A 6000-nucleotide genomic window follows, 5' to 3' on the forward strand; every position below is an offset into this window, starting at 1 on the left:
CAGTCAGACTTGGCAGGGCCTCTGGGTATCAGGATCCAGTGGGCGTTCTGGGGACCTGAGAAGCACTTGAAGGTGCTTTGGAGAAGTGGCAAGAGCAGGTGGCAGGGAGACAGTGACCAAGCAGAAGTCTTTGAGTGACTTTGGACAAAGCTTGGACCCAGGCTTATTCCCAATCAGCACCACCTCATAACAGTTTGCTACCCAGCCCGGAGCCCAGTGGCCACACCCTTGGCACATCCCTGACCAGAGACGCCTGCAGGCCTGTCCCTGGTCTTCCCTTCCAACCCTGTGGTTACCAGACCCTGCATTTCTTCACCCTGCCTTGGTTGACAAAATACCCTGTCTCCAGATTGTGCAATTGAGCATCAGGACAACCCTATGGGGGAGGTGGGGCTGGGATTATTCCCACTTCACAAGAGTAAAAAGTAAGGCTCAGAGAGGTAAAGCAACCTGTCCAAAGTCACATAGCTATTTGGCGGGCAGAGCCAGGACCAGAAGACAGGGCTTTTCTTTCCAAGTCCACAGCTCTTTCCAGAACTCTCTGTTTCAGAATTTCTGAGCTAGAGCTGGGAGATGGCACAGCTTCCCTGGTATGGGGGATGTGGTGGAAGACAGAATCCACCCCTTGGGTTTTGAAACCTCTCTTGAGTGAGCGGGGAGGGGTAGGGGCAGACTTTCAGAGGCACATGAGGTCCTTAGGAGAGGGAAGTGGGCTGAGAAGAAAAGTAAACTAACAAGTTTACTTGAGGAACGATAATTGATCTAATTCATGCTACATGCTTACTTCTACCAGGCACTGTTCTACCTACTTTAGGTTCTCACAAGCTTATGAACAAGATCTATGATCCCCATTTTAGAGATGAGGAAACTGAGGCACAGAGAAGGGAAGTAACTTGTCCACAGTCACACCGCTGGGAAAAGGAGCGGCTGGGATTTGAACTGGAAGTCTGAGCCCACAGGCCAAGCTCTCATAGCGCGACTGCACTGCTCCTTCTGTGCGCCAGGCACTGTGCTAGGAGCCGGGATGAACCTGACAGTTGTACCCCAGTCCTCCCAGAGAGGATCCTCAGGAGGGTGGGATGGGATTGGGCAGCCAGGCAGAGCGGGGCACTGGGAGGGGCAGAGCAGAGCCTGGGAGAGACCCCGCAGCGGGGCGGCCAGGGACCCAAGGCGAGTCCTTGAAGAGAAGGGTAGCCAGAAACGCCTGGGGAGAGCCGGGGATGGGATGGTAGGCGGAGAATGGCCTGTTGCAGGCAGAGCAGGGTAGGGTCCGCTCTGGGCAGGATGCCCGGGGCCTCGGGCCCCAGGAGGCGAGCGTAGGCAGACGGAGGTGGCTAAAAGGCCGGAGGGCAGTGAAAGCATCAGTCGCGATGCCCGGCCCGCACGTTAGCTAGTCCTGAGCGTCCTGATCGGCAGGGCCTGGGGGTGACTGGGGAGCTCGGGTCCTCCCCAGTGGGAGGGGACCATGGCGCAGGAGGCAGAGTCGGGAGGAAGGATGAGGCACCGGTGGCAAGACCACTCTGGCTGCTGCCTTTCGGAGAAAGATTTGGGCCCTAGGAGGGAGCGGGCAGGGAGAGGAGCTGGGAGGCTGTGGCAGGAGTTCGCAGAGACTGCAAGGCAGGAGGAAGGAAAGGGCGCTTGGGGAGAATCCATGGGTGGAGAGATTTTACAGGGAGAACCCCATTTGATGGTCATTTTGCAGCGGGGAGTTAAAAGCCCACACTTGGCTGCTAGACCTCAGTTTGAGGCAGAAGTTGCCACTCATTTGCAATATGACCAACGGCAAGTGACTTAACCTCTCTGAACCTCAGCTTCCTCATCTGTAAAGCAGAGCTAATGACCCATGTATCTCATTGTGAAGATTGCTGTAAAGATGGAGACAATGTAAGCAGGCGTCTGGACCTAAGTCCTAAGTAAACCAGAGCTTTCTGGACACTGTCCTTTAGGTCGTTTTGCAGACGTCTAAGTCTGGGGGAAAGGGTCTTTGGGGCAAGGGGCATAAAAAGTTTCTGGGTCCTCTCCTAGCCTCTCCCCTCCAAGCCGGGTGGCTTTGGGGAGAAGCTCTCTGAGCTTCTGGGTTCTCATATGTAAAATGGGGCTACTAGCATTTCCTTCACTGGACTTTGAGCAGAACAGCTGGGACAGAGCTGTTGGACATGGAGCAGAGCATTGCTTTTGTGTGAGCAAGAGCTAGTGACCCACCAGAAGGCTGTGACAAGGGTCAGCTCAGCTGACACAGCAGGGCTGCGCTGGACAAGCAGGGCTCACAGGATCCTAGGGGCCTCCCTGGATTCCCTGTGGGATTTCTTTATCTGCCATGGAATGCAGCCTCGGCAGTAACAGGAGTGTTTCCCACACTCAACATCAGCAGCCCTTACTGGGCATTGAGCTCACACGTCAACCACCCACTTTAAATAAGTTTAAAAACAACAGTGCATTTCTAAAATCATTTTTGAAATGCAACTGTGTAAAAAGTAACATGAAGGATAATTGTTACATATCAGGGAGGGTGATGATACCTTCTGAAAATTTCTGCCAGTACGTCTGCGCCCTGTGTGACAGTAGGAGCCATAAGGAGTTTTCATATCCTGTCAGTTTCTTTTCTTATTCCTTATTCTTACCAAATTAGAAAAATCCTAAACCATAATTACAGGTCATTAGAAATGGCAGCAAATGTTTGGTGGCTCTGACAGATGGTTCTGGATTCAGACCAAACAAGAATTCAGAAATCACAGACCTGTTTCTTCCTGAAGACTGCTCTCACCTCTCTCGGACATTAGGTCAACAGGTACAAAGCTTCCAAAAGCCAAAAGACTGAGTATTTCACTGAGGGAGCGGGGGGCGGGGGTTGGGGGGAGCAAGCAGAGCCATAATCCTTTCTTTGGTTGAATTTGACTCCGGAAAGAATTCTTTAAGTTCTGATGTAATGTTTGGATGTGGTTTTTAAATAGTCTTAATAATATGTCACCGATTCCTTTCTCCTGCTCAGAAACAAAAATCACCAAGTGCTGAAAAAGAATCAAAATCAAAATGGAGCAGTCATACTGCTGTTTGGTTTTAAGAAATTCTGCTAATGCCGGCACGGTGGCTCATGCCTGTTATCCCAGCACTTTGGGAGGCCGAGGTGGGCAGATCATGAGGTCAGTAGATCGAGACCATCCTGGTTAACATGGTGAAACTCCGTCTCTACTAAAAATAAAAAAAATCACCTGGGCATGGTGGCATGCGCCTGTAGTCCCAGCTACTCAAGAGGGCGAGACAGGAGAATCGCTGGAACCCGGGAGGCGGAGCTTGCAGTGAGCTGAGATCGTTCGTGCCACTGCACTCCAGCTTGGGAGACAGATTGAGACTCGGTCTCAAAAAAAAAAAAAAAATTCTGCTAACTTGCTCCTCAACAGTAAACATTGTAATTGATGATGTCTGGACAATACAGATATTGAATATATTGCCATTTGAGCAAGTCACTCAGGATCTCAGAAGTGGCCTTGAGTGGCCTTAGAAGAAATGGGGGGTTTTTTGGTTTTGTTTTGTTTTTTGAGAGTCTCACTCTGTTGCCCAGGCTGGAGAGAAGTGGCATGATCTCAGCTCACTGCAGCCTCCGCCTCCCAGGCTCAAGTGATCCTCCCACCTCAGCTCCCCACCACCCCACCCCAGTAGCTGGAACCACAGGCATGCACCACCGTGTCTGGATAATTTTGTTTGTACTTTTTGTAGAGACAAGGTTTTGCCATGTTGCCTTGATTGGTCTTGAACTCCTGGACTCAAACAATTTACCCACTTTGGCCTCCCAAATTCTGGAATTTCAGGCATGAGCCACCAGACCCAGCAGCACATCACTGATTTTTAGCCAACTTCACATGGGGCCTCAAGAATGTTTGAAAAAAGAGATGAAATGAAACCATTTCCTTAAGTCATTGACTAGGCCACTGAAGATCAGTTCTAAGATCTTAAACAGCTTGCTCAGATGACAACGTATGTAATAACTGACAGTTCAAACCTCATCTTAGAGGAATAAAATGTCATTATGTTTTTTTAAAATTTTGGTATTAGACAAATTATCACTGGGCAAAAACTTACATTTTTAAATGAGGAGGATATGATAGCCGGATTTATTAAAATCATACAATTTTCTCATATTTGCAATTGATACTATGTGATATCCAACACTGTCATTTGATAAAGGAAATTTGCCAAAAGTTGGTTTTTCATTCTCTGTGAGAGAAATGTGTATCATTAATAACACAGCTGTGTTACAATCTTCTCAGACAGTATTACTTTGTAGCCGTGTTTTACTAAGAGGAGTGTACTTTTAAATGCTGCCTCTGTCATTTTGTTTTTCTTCCTGCCTTTACTGGGGGAAAATCCATTAATTTTGTCCTGGAAAGCTTATTTTGCTCTTGTTCTGGAAAAAAAAAAGAAAAGTCTCTGATGGTTTACCAGAAAGGTCACTGTGCTGTGTTTGAAAATGATGTGAAAATCTTGATGGCTTTATGCCACTATTTGACAAAATTTCATAACACACAACTCACTGGGGATTAAAATGGAATAGATCACCAGTCCAGTAAAGTTTAGTTTCAGATCTTCAACATCGTACTCACTATTTACACTTTTTCAGCTGCTTGTGTGAAATTGTCAGACGTGTCCCAGTTCTTAGAGATTTTACAGATTTTTGAACTAGATGCTTGTTCATTGTGTGTTTACTTTTCTTCTTTCTTCCTTTTCTTTTTTAGCCCAGCCATATGCCTGGACACTACGCATTTACTTTTATAACACTATTCTCAGTTGTAGTATTTGGGTTACTATTTTCATCACTCTTAGGCTTTAATTAACCACTTTTGAATCATTGGCTTATTATTTGGGTTGAGGATATTACACATCACAAAAATAATAACCAAAAACCCTTAAGTGACATGAAAATATATCTCTGGAGATGATCTGCCCAAGCAAGATCAGCCAAATTCAAATTGGAGGATGCACAATGTTGGAGAATGTGACAGTTATTAAGAACAAAATGGGGCTGGGCGCAGGGGCTCACGCCTGGAATCTCAGTGTTTTGGGAAGCTGAGGCGGGAGGATTACTTGAGCCCAAGAGTTCAAGACCAGCCTGGGTAACATTGTGAGAGCTCATCTCAAAAAAAAAAAAAAAAAAAAAGTAAGGATTAGCTGAGCATGGTGGCCTGCGCCTGTAGTCCCAGCTACTCAGGAGGTTGAGGCAGGAGGGTAATTTGAACCCAGTTCAAGACTGTAGTGAGCTGTGATCACACCATGCACTCTCTGAGTGACAGAGTGAGAACTTGTATCTGAGATAGATAGATAGATAGATAGATAGATAGATAGATAGATAGATAGATGTACAAGAGGGAATTGTTGCAAGAATCTTAATCAGTTAATCAATTTTGCATTTCAGATTTTTGAGTAGAGCAATTCCATCCTTTTTTGCCTTAGAGGTTTCCTATGGACCACTTGTATACCTTTAGGGACCCTCCAATGGTCCATGAACCACACTTTAGGAAAATTCTATAGCCATTAAGTCTGTTGTCTGAATCATGAAATGTAGTGGGGTGGGGGGAATCGTCCTGTTACCCTGGTCTCTGGCCACCTAGAGCTGGAAGAGTGCATCCTTGGCCAAGTGACATGTTAAGTGGGAGGGACCTTGATAGACACATAAGGGGCATCAAGAGAGACCCAGGACATGTAATGAGCAGAAACCTGGACAGCTCAGTTTGGAGGATACTCATGGGAAGATGCAGGGTCTGTCAGGACTCAGCTTATGATGAGTGGCTCTGGTCCCCTGATGCCCCCTGGTTAAGTGTTCTGTTTCTACCGGGGTCTTGTAGCATGCCATAAGCTGTTTTTGACTAGTGAATTACCCTCCAGAACTCTAGAGGTCTGCATTGTGATTCTCCTATTGTGTTGTCAGCCTTTTTTGATGCCACAAATACCTCCAGTGCCATAGGATCTGTGGGTCTTAGGGTCCAAGTGGCAGGACCATTTGCACTA

This window comes from Chlorocebus sabaeus, chromosome 16 (genome assembly GCF_047675955.1).
Source record: "Chlorocebus sabaeus isolate Y175 chromosome 16, mChlSab1.0.hap1, whole genome shotgun sequence".
NCBI classification, from domain to species: domain Eukaryota; kingdom Metazoa; phylum Chordata; class Mammalia; order Primates; family Cercopithecidae; genus Chlorocebus; species Chlorocebus sabaeus.